Source organism: Salvelinus sp. IW2-2015, unplaced genomic scaffold (assembly GCF_002910315.2).
Source record: "Salvelinus sp. IW2-2015 unplaced genomic scaffold, ASM291031v2 Un_scaffold2610, whole genome shotgun sequence".
NCBI classification, from domain to species: Eukaryota; Metazoa; Chordata; class Actinopteri; order Salmoniformes; family Salmonidae; genus Salvelinus; species Salvelinus sp. IW2-2015.
This window is the reverse complement of record NW_019943918.1, coordinates 27,578-38,712: the sequence shown is the minus strand read 5'-3', so window position 1 is coordinate 38,712 and position 11,135 is coordinate 27,578. Positions and strand designations below refer to the sequence as shown.

Here is an 11,135-nt window from a genome sequence, read left to right as displayed (position 1 = left end):
TGAATGCGTAAGTAGTGCACAATTACACACTCACCGCTCCGCTGAAACATCACAATTACAATTCAAATATTTAATTCACATCTCCAAAATGCCTTGTACTGTAATTATGAAACGGTTAAATTTTTAATTGAAGCACTGCAGATATGAGTGGAAATTGTGTAAGTAACTCCATCACACTGTATAAAGCTATGATAATTTTTGATATTTTTACTGAAAACAAGACAAAAATACCAAGGATTTTTTGCAGTGTGACTCCATTAAATGTGGTGTGTGTGTGTGTGTGTGTGTGTGTAGATTAAACATGAACGGGCCAAAACGGACATGGCAGCAGGTCAAAATCAAATACAAGAACATTCTGCAGAATGGTATGGTCCCTGACTAATATTTAACAAAGCACAAGCATATATTGTACCCAGAAGGTGCCTGCTCACACATTGTCTGTACTGTTTTAGCAGTGAAAAAGAATACCCACAGACAAGGCACGGGTGGTGGGTCACCAAAGGCTGACCTTACCCCAGCAGAGGACATGGCCTTGGAGCTAATAAAGGCAGGCCCGTCTTAGAGGGATCCCTGGGGGGAAGAGACGAGCATAGGGTCCTCCCAAGATGCCACCCGCTTCATTCAAGGTATGTCCTTCCATCTCTACATGGGATACAACCACATTCATATTGAATCAATTTGGACTGTCTGACTTGGTTTACCTATTGCCTTGCAGTGTCTGGCAGCACTGTGTTCCTGTTAGAGCCACCAGCACAAGCACCAGACGATGCTGATCCAGTGAGTACTCCATCAAAGGCATACTGGAGCCTGGCATGTCTTGTCTACTAGCTTCAATATGAATCCGATTAAATGTGATAGGGTGAAGGCCCCAGTGCAGCAGCAACAGCACATGATGGAGACGATGATGAGGAGGAGACCATCTCTCTGGATTCCAGAAGGCATGAGGTATCATGTTAAGACTGTGAAAGTACTATTTACTCTACAATGGTGAGGAGTCCTCATCAAAATCAAAAAATCTAATTTCTTTTACAGGACCCAGATGCTATACAGTGGGAAAACCAGCCTGGCAACATAGTGGCGTATTAATAAAAGGACACCACATCCTGCCAAATTCCAGCTGCGCTAATTGTATGTGTTCACAGAGCTCACAAGCTATCAGAAAGTTGTATGGCAACCACCTCCGGCGCCAAATGAACTGGCCAGACATAGACATTCAGTACAAGAAGAAAAGATGGAAATCTTGCACTGGAGTCCGAAATAAAAAAGAGCGACATAGAAACTGGACCTTGAAATAAAAAAAATTGAGAGGAGGTGAGATATGCCTTCAATGTACACTGTATGCTAACTGTAACACAAATGTATAATCATTATTTTTCTTTCCTCCCCCAGCTTCAAGAAGATGACACAGCTCAAAATAAAAATTAGGTATATTCTCGTAAAGTCAAGTGAGCCATGACATATGAGCTCTTATTGTGAGCACACAGGACGGTTGCACTTTCTAAGGTTTTTTTTATTTTCCCAGCAATCAGTACAACCAAGTCATCGTTATAAGGCATCGCCCTCTTTTGCCCACCCCCCCAGCACCAGGTGTGGCCACTAGCCTATATGAAGGCCCAAAATTGTGTGTTCCTTTCTGCTCTGACAATGGGCATGCCCATCGTGCGAGATGTGGTGGATGAAGAAGCACTTGTGCGGAGGAGAGCCTTCAGGCGAGAAAGGGTCTTCAGGGACCGGTTGGACCCACTGGCCTTCCCTGATGACCATCTATATGAAAGATACGGTTTTCTGCAGATGGCATCAGGTATCTATGCAGACATACTGGGTCCCAGGATTAAGCACCGCACTGCACGGAGCCATGCACTGAGTGTGGAGCAAATGGTTTGTGTGGCCTTGCGCTTTTTTGCTAGTGGAGCCTTCCTGTACTCAGTGGGGATGCAGAACATGCTGAACAAGGCCACAATTTGCCGCACAATAAGGAGTGTGTTCGGCTAATCAAAGCATTAGCAGATGTCTTCATCTCCTTCCGTGCCACAGAAGACCTCTTGACATCAAAGAGGAGTTCTATAGGATTGCAGGTAAGAGGATCTACAAATTACAGACAACTGTAACACATAGTAGGATACTCATTACTTTGTGTGACAGGTTTCCCCAATGTCATTGGTGCAGTGGACTGCACACACATAAGGATAAAAGCCCCCTCAGGTGCCCATAGGGGCGATTTGTGAATAGGATCCTTTCACAGCATTAATGTTCAGTGAACATAACTTTTTGATATTGTCCAATTGACGAACACTCTGCATTGCCAGTGATGTGCATTGATTGGTGTAATATTCCTCATCTTATGATTTCAGATGGTCTGCAATGCTGACTGATTGATCAGCAATGTTGTGGCAAAATGGCCTGGCTCAGTCCATGACTCCAGAATCTTTCGGCCTCTGAAATCTATCATGCCTATCACAAGGTAAGACCACACAACCCCTATTTATAACCATCATGGCTGTGTCAAGAATATCACTGTGTTTATGAGGTAGTAATGATGAGATTTTGTTGACAGGTGAATTCTCTGGGGTGTTGCTGGGAGACAGGGGTATGGCTGCCAGCCTTTTCTCCTGACACCTTCACAGACCCCCAGGAAGCACAGCAGGCCTACAACCATGCCCATGCCAGGACCAGGGCCAGAGTTGAATGACCTTTGGCCTCCTGAAGGCACGCTTTCACTGCCTTCACAAATTAAGGGTCAGCCCTGTTAGGGCATTGTGATATTACTGTGGCTTGTGCTGTCCTACAATGTGGCCTGCCTGAGGAAGGAGAGGGCCCCCAGAGTTGCCACCAGCCATGGACTGGACAATCCGGCAATCTTCCCTGATGACGACAGTGGTCGGCTCTGAGGGACCAATATGTGTTGAATTATTTTAGTTAGTATGTGTGCTTTCAATTTTGGTTAAATATGTCCTGCGGTGGCAGAGGAATTTGGGTTTTTTTGGGTTCGTTTTTGACGAATTTGCCTCTTATGATGTTTGTGCGGTATACTGTTGTGTATATACAAGGCTGCAGGGGGCTACTGCATCCATTCATTGTCTGTTCAGTTGATGTGTAGGATTTGTCCTGCATTTATTTTAGTGTGCAGACATGCAGGGTGTTTATATACAGACCTTTGAATGTGTATGTATCATTTTGTATAATATGCTTGGATTCTGTGCTTTCCATCTTGTAGAGTCACTGTGACTTCAGTTTCGAAAGGAGCTGATGGTTTACCTGCTTTGTTTTGTCCTTATTCAATAAAGGAACATAATGTTACACATTGTGTTTTTATATTCATATGGAATGTGTATTTGTTTATATGACAGATACTAGGGCCACACTGAAGAAAAAGGATAAAGTCATAAATTTATGAGCCTGGTTCTTTCTGCAGAAAAGCTACATATTGTTTTTACAGTTTTGATACTATGACAATAGTGATACTTAATATTCTGGCACATCAGCATGTCTTTGTTTATGAAACCATACTGAAGTACAATTTCACGAAATTGCCCACATCTGTCATTTTAACAACTGTCCTCCTTTAAAACAAAACTGGTTACAATATTATGACTTGTGTTTTTTTCCCCTCTGTGGCCCTAATATTCTATCATTTTATATATAGCCTTATAGTCTATGGGAAACTGTAAATTATCTATGATAGCAACATCATCTAAAAATCTTTTTTATCCAAAATCATTGAAATTAATGATCACAACGTTTAAATAATAACAGGTGAGTCTAGTTATATGTGATAACAATGTATAGTGAGCAGTGAAATAACTATTGGTTTCCATTTGTGGTGACTGCTGACTGAACATTAGGGATGAGATTAAATAGATCTGAATTTAGCCTGGTCTGGAGCAGGCTAGCTCCACAGAATAAATCTCCATGGTAATTTATACCATAACATATCCTCCTGCCCCCATCCATCTTAGTGCAACCGGATTACGATCAATTGAGCCAGGATCACCAAGATATCCTGGCTTAATCCTTATCCTAGTTTGTGCAACAGGCCCCTGGTGCTGAAAATATAGATAACTGTTTAGTTTGCACAGACAGATGAGAAAACCTACACCAGTCGAGTAATTCATTTCAACAATAATCTTCATTTTAATTTGACTTTAAAAACAACAGAGGGCTTAATTGGAGTCTATTTTCAGAGGAAGGCCCATATAAATAACTTAACTGGCTGAGCTAGCTTGTGGCTTAACAGCATTTACAAGAAACAAAAATGGCCATAGAAGTGGGTTGTATTATTTTTTATTAGGGCTACTAACAACTACAACATGTCTAAAGTAGCATCCTACATAAAACAATAATTTAAAAAAAAAAGGCGATGTCTGTGTCTGAATGCTGTAGTCCTGTTTCGGAGTCTCGGGTAACCTTCTCCATAACGACAAAACAAACAGAAAATACTATCAGCATGAGACCTAAAATAGCCATGGATAAGCACTAATAAATCACAATAATAATAACAATAACAAATAAAATAACAATAATAATAATAATATAAACATGTTAGTAGCCTATATGACTATGTATTAAATACTAATTATTTACTTAATGGAAAAGTTGCATTTCCCCTCGGACACGATCTTGTGGATGTGTGTGAAGGGATGTGATGTTGATGGCAGCAGTCCTCATTGACTGTATTCTTGAGAGTCTTGATGACTTATGTGAAGCCGCTTCCTGTCGTGAGTCTTGACTTATGTGAAAGCCGGTTCCTTATCGTGAGTTTTGATGTATGTGAAAGCTGGTTCCTATCGTGCTGAGTCTGTGTTCAAGAGGAAAAGGAGGACTCGCAAGTGTAAGTCGATCCAAACATTGTTAGCACTTAAAAAGCATGATTCTTTTATTGTGCTGTGTTCCTCTTGAGCCATGCACCAAAACGCATACAAGTACTCAGACTCTGAGGCGATCCCGATTTGGCTCTGATTCAATTTGAAATTCAATCAGACTCAGTTTGAATTGCGCCTCATCCAGCGAGGTATCGTATTCTTAGCAAGGGAGGAGAATTCTCCACCTGGGTCGGACTTGTGAAGAGACGTACAACACAATGATATCCTTGGGCATGCTGTAATGATATCCTTGGGCATGCTGTAATGATATCCTTGGGCATGCTGTAATGATATCCTTGGGCATGCTGTAATGATATCCTTTGCCATGCTGTAATGATATCCTTTGGCATGCTGTAATGATATCCTTGGGCATGCTGTAATGATATCCTTGGGCATGCTGTAATGATATTATCGGGCTGCTGTAATGATATCCTTGGGCATGCTATAATGATATCCTTGGGCATGCTATAATGATATCCTTGGGCATGCTGTAATGATATCCTTGGGCTGCTGTAGTCTTCTAATCCGGTGGAGAAGTTGTCCCTCAGCTACTTGATGAAATCTTCCAAATCGGCCTTGTCCAACTGCCTGTCGTTTCTTCAGTGTGCTGAAGTGCAGTAGCCTTCCASAGGACAAGTCCAAATCCAACAACTCAAGCTTCCTAGTAAAGGCCTCAAGTCCACAACTGTTTTCCCTCTTCCTTGTAACTGCAGATGTAACCCGTTTAAGTTACTGAGTGTCGACAAAAAAGCAATATCTGAGAGGATTTCCTCAATTTCCAGAATACGAAGGTGGTCAGCTGCTGCCCTCTTAACTTTTTCTGACAAAATCCACAACCTGGTCATGCAGCTCACAGAATGGCTCTAGAGCTTTTCCTTTACTCAGCCAGYGCACGTTGTTGTGAAGCAGGAGATCATCCTGGATGGCCTCCGCTGATTCTGTCACAAGCTTGTGGAAAAGACGGTGTTGTGTTGCTTGATGTCCACCTGACAAAGGTAATTATGCGCATGACTTTATCCATCATATCTTTTAGCTCAGCGTTTAGTCTGACACACAGCACACTCTGATGGCTGAGACAATGTAAACCATTTTTAGTCTGGCACACAGCACACTCTGATGGATAAGACAATGTAAACCATGTTTAGTCTGGCACACTCTGATGGATAAGACAATGTAAACCATGTTTAGTCTGGCACACAGCACACTCTGATGGATAAGACAATGTAAACCATGTTTAGTCTGGCACACAGCACACTCTGATTGATAAGACAATGTAAACCACGTTTAGTCTGACACACAGCACACTCTGGATGAGACAATGTAAACCATGTTTAGTCTGGCACACAGCACACTCTGATGGATGAGACAATGCTAAGCCATTCATTGTGGGGTGATCTCCTCAACCTGCTGACCAGGCCCCTGTGTCTGCCCACCATAGAGAGGTCAAGCTCTGTCTGGGCGGGGAAGTCCCTTTGAAAGTATCATGCTTAGATTCATAATGCAGACGAGATTGAAATTTGAAAACAGTGTATTTTCATTGCAACAAGACACACTGGCTTGGCAGTGGAGATAGATGGTTAGATGAATGCATATCTCTCTGTCTGTATGGAGATAGATGGTTAGATGAATGATATCTCTCTGTCTGTATGGAGATAGATGGTAGATGAATGCATATCTCTCTGTCTGTATGGAGATAGATGGTTAGATGAATGCATATCTCTCTGTCTGTATGGAGATAGATGGTTAGATGAATGCATATCTCTCTGTATGGAGATAGATGGTTAGATGAATGTATATCTCTCTGTCTGTATGGAGATAGATGGTTAGATGAATATATCTCTCTCTCTGTATGGAGATAGATGGTTAGATGAATGCATATCTCTCTGTCTGTATGGAGATAGATGGTTAGATGAATGCATACTCTCTCTGTATGGAGATAGATGGTTAGATGAATGATATCTCTCTGTCTATGGAGATAGATGGTTAGATGAATGCATATCTCTCTGTCTGTATGGATAGATGGTTAGATGAATGCATATTTCTCTGTTATGGAGATAGATGGTTAGATGAATGTATATCTCTCTGTCTGTATGGAGATAGATGGTTAGATGAATGCATATCTCTTGTCTGTATGGAGATAGATGGTTAGATGAATGTATATCTCTCTGTCTGTATGGAGATAGATGGTTAGATGAATGATATTCTCTCTGTATGGAGATAGATGGTTAGATGAATGTATATCTCTCTGTCTGTATGGAGATAGATGGTTAGATGAATATATCTCTCTGTCTGGAGATAGATGGTTAGATGAATGTATATCTCTCTGTCATGGAGATAGATGGTTAGATGAATGTATATCTCTCTGTATTGAGATAGATGGTTAGATGAATGCATATCTCTCTGTCTGTATGGAGATAGATGGTTAGATGAAGATATATCTCTCTGTTGTATGGAGATAGATGGTTAGATGAATGCATATCTCTCTGTCTGTATGGAGATAGATGGTTAGATGAATGTATATCTCTCTGTCGTATGGAGATAGATGGTTAGATGAATGCATATCTCTCTGTATTGGAGATAGATGGTTAGATGAATGTATATCCTCTGTCTGTATGGAGATAGATGGTTAGATGAATGCATATCTCTCTGTATGGAGATAGATGGTTAGATGAATGTATATCTCTCTGTCTGTATGGAGATAGATGGTTAGATGAATGTATATCTCTCTGTCTGTATGGAGAAGATGGTTAGATGAATGATATCTCTCTGTCTGTATGGAGATAGATGGTTAGATGAATGTATATCTCTCGTCTGTATGGAGATAGATGGTTAGATGAATGTAATCTCTCTGTATGGAGATAGATGGTTAGATGAATGTATATCTCTCTGTCTGGAGATAGATGGTTAGATGAATGCATATCTCTCTGTCTGTATGGAGATAGATGGTTAATGAATGATATCTCTTCTGTCTGGAGATAGATGGTTAGATGAATGATATCTCTCTGTCTGTATGGAGATAGTGGTTAGATGAATGCATATCTCCTGTCTGTATGGAGATAGATGGTTAGATGAATGATATCTCTCTGTCTGTATGGAGATAGATGGTTAGATGAATGCATATCTCTCTGTCTGTATGGAGATAGATGGTTAGATGAAATATATCTCTCTGTCTGTATGGAGATAGATGGTTAGATGAATGCATATCTCTCTGTCTGTATGGAGATAGATGGTTAGATGAATGCATATCTCTCTGTCTGTATGAGATAGATGGTTAGATGAATGTATATCTCTCTGGTATGGAGATAGATGGTTAGATGAATGCATATCTCTCTGTCTGTATGGAGATAGATGTTAGATGAATGTATATCTCTCTGTATGGAGATAGATGGTTAGATGAATGATATCTCTCTGTCTGTATGGAGATAGATGGTTAGATGAATGTATATCTCTCTGTCTGTTTGGAGATAGATGGTTAGATGAATGTATATCTCTCTGTCTGTATGGAGATAGATGGTTAGATGAATGCATATCTCTCTGTCTGTATGGAGATAGATGGTTAGATAAGATATTCTCTCTGTATGGAGATAGATGGTTAGATGAATGTATTATCTCTCTGTCTGTATGGAGATTGATGTTAGATGAATGCATATCTCGTCTCTGAGTCAGAGCAGCCCACCAGCTGCAACCCGTTCCATAATCAAGACCTCTACAAAATACTCAGTCCTGCCACTTCCACTCTGCCAGATCGTTAATCTCTGCTCAGTCAGTTAATGCTTCTAGCTATTTATGATTATTCAAGATCCTGTTTACCCTGCTGTGCCTGTTTCCTGCCTGACCTGTTTATCTCTCACTGCAGTTTGCCATCTGACTCGTCCAGTCTCCTGTTCCACATCTTCACCACCCTGCTACCCTGTTCTGGATTCAGCTCACCATCACTCCCTTGGATTTCTCTCCGGACCTGTTTACCCTGTCTCAACCCAGCTCACTCCAACCTCAGCCTCCACATCTGGTTTCCTACAACCCACCCGAGCTTCCTCTGGCCTGCACTCCATCTCTCCCTGTTTGGCAATAAATATTTGGTTTATTCATCCAGTTTCCTGTCTGAGTCTGCTCTTGGGTTCCCCTCCACCTAACACTATCAGTTCCTGGTCTGAGCTGCTCTTGGTTCCCCTGTGCCGCTACCAACCTAACACTATCCAGTTGTTTCCTGGTCTGAGTCTGCTCTTGGGTTCCCCCTCCACCTAACACTATCAGTTTCCTGGTCTGAGTCTGCTCTTGGGTTCCCCTGTGCTTCTCACCTAACACTATCAGTTTCCTGGTCTGAGTCTGCTCTTGGGTTCCCCTGTGCCGCTCACATAACACTATCAGTTTCCTGGTCTGAGTCTGCTCTTGGGTTCCCCTGGGCTGCTCAGCCTAACGACTATTCAGTTTCCTGGTCTGAGTCTGCTCTTGGGTTCCCCTGTGCCTCGTCCACCTAACACTATCAGTTTTCCTGGTCTGAGTCTGCTCTTGGTTCCCTGTGCAAGCTCACACTAACACTATCAGTTCCTGTCTGAGTCTGCTCTTGGGTTCCCTGTGCTGCTCCACCTAACACTATCAGTTTCCTGGTCTGAGTCTGCTCTTGGTTCCCCTGTGCTCTCGTACCAAACACTATCAGTTCCTGTGTCTGAGTCTGCTCTTGGGTTCCCCTGTGCTGCTTCCACCTAACACTATCAGTTGCTCCTGGTCTGAGTCTGCTCTTGGGTTCCCCTCCTCACCTAACACTATCAGGTATCCTGTCTGAGTCTGCTCTTGGGTTCCCCTGTGCTGCTCCACTCCTTCAGTCTCTGAGCTGGGATCCGTCTGTACTAACATGTTTCCGCTGAGTCTGTATGTCGTGCTGCTTACATCATTGGGTCGGTCTGCTTGGGTTTCGCCACGGACCTATCAGTTCTGGTCAATGCTTGGTCCCTGGGCTGCTACTTAACACTATATGGAGTCTGTCTCCCAACTATCATCCTCTACCCTGTTCTCCCTACCTCGTTGGTCTGAGTCTGCTCTATGGGTTCCGCGCTCTCCACCTAACACTATCAGTTTCCTGGGTTGAGTCTGGCTCTTGGGTCTTGCTGCTCCCACCTAACACTATCAGTTCCTGGTCTGAGTCTCTGGCTCTTGGCTTCCCCTGTGGCTGCTCCACCTAACACTATCAGTTTCCTGGTCTGAGTCTGCTCTTGGGTTCCCCTGTGCTGCTCCACCTAACACTATCAGTTCCTGGTCTGAGTCTGCTCTTGGTTCCATGGTGCTGCCTCACCTAACACTATCAGTTCCTGGTCTGAGTCTGCTCTGGGTTCCCTGTGCTGCCTCCACCTAACACTATCAGTTTCCTGGTCTGAGTCTGCTCTTGGGTTCCCCTGTGCGCTCCACCTAACACTATCAGTTTCCTGGTCTGAGTCTGCTCTTGGGTTCCCCTGTGCTGCTCCACCTAACACTATCAGTTTCCTGGTCTGAGTCTGCTCTTGGGTTCCCCTGTGCTGCTCCACCTAACACTATCAGTTTCCTGGTCTGAGTCTGCTCTTGGGTTTTCCCCCTGCTGCTCCAACTAACACTATCAGTTTCCTGGTCTGAGTGCTGCTCTTGGGTTCTACCCTGTGCTGCTCACCCTAACACTATCAGTTTCTGGCTGAGTCTGCTCTTGGTTCCCTGTGCGCTCCACCTAACACTATCAGTTTCCTGTGCTGAGTCTGCTCTTGGTTCCCCTGTGCGCTCCCCTAACCACTATCAGTTTCCTGGTCTGAGTCTGCTCTTGGGTTCCCCTGTGCTGCTCCACCTAACACTATCAGTTTGCCTGGTCTGAGTCTGCTCTTGGGTTCCCCTGTGCGCTCCACCTAACACTATCAGTTTCCTGGTCTGAGTCTGCTCTTGGGTTCCCCTGTGCGCTCCACCTAACACTATCAGTTTCCTGTCTGAGTCTGCTCTTGGGTTCCCCTGTGCTGCTCCACCTAACACTATCAGTTTCTGGTCTGAGTCTGCTCTTGGTTCCCCTGTGCTGCTCCACCTAACACTATCAGTTTCCTGGTCTGAGTCTGCTCTTGGGTTCCCCTGTGCTGCTCCACCTAACACTATCAGTTTCTGGTCTGAGTCTGCTCTTGGGTTCCCCCGCGCTCCACTAACACTATCAGTTTCCTGGTCTGAGTCTGCTCTTGGGTTCCCCTGTGCTGCTCCACCTAACACTATCAGTTTCCTGGTCTGAGTCTGCTCTTGGGTCCCCTGTGCTGCTCCACCTAACACTATCAGTTT

The 11,135-nt window shown here is 43.5% G+C and overlaps 1 long non-coding RNA gene across 2 annotated transcripts; it reads left to right on the top strand.

The window, feature by feature from the left end:
- Positions 1 to 252: 252 nt before the first annotated feature.
- LOC139025391 (uncharacterized) lies at positions 253 to 1,201 on the top strand. 2 transcript variants are annotated; one of them, XR_011476964.1, is made up of 6 exons: positions 253 to 365; positions 453 to 626; positions 716 to 777; positions 859 to 945; positions 1,033 to 1,074; positions 1,143 to 1,201. It is a non-coding gene; the product is annotated as an uncharacterized lncRNA (long non-coding RNA). The 2 variants fall into 2 exon arrangements; XR_011476963.1 differs by having other exon boundaries at positions 255 to 365; positions 859 to 1,074; positions 1,143 to 1,192.
- The last annotated feature ends 9,934 nt before the right edge of the window (positions 1,202 to 11,135 follow it).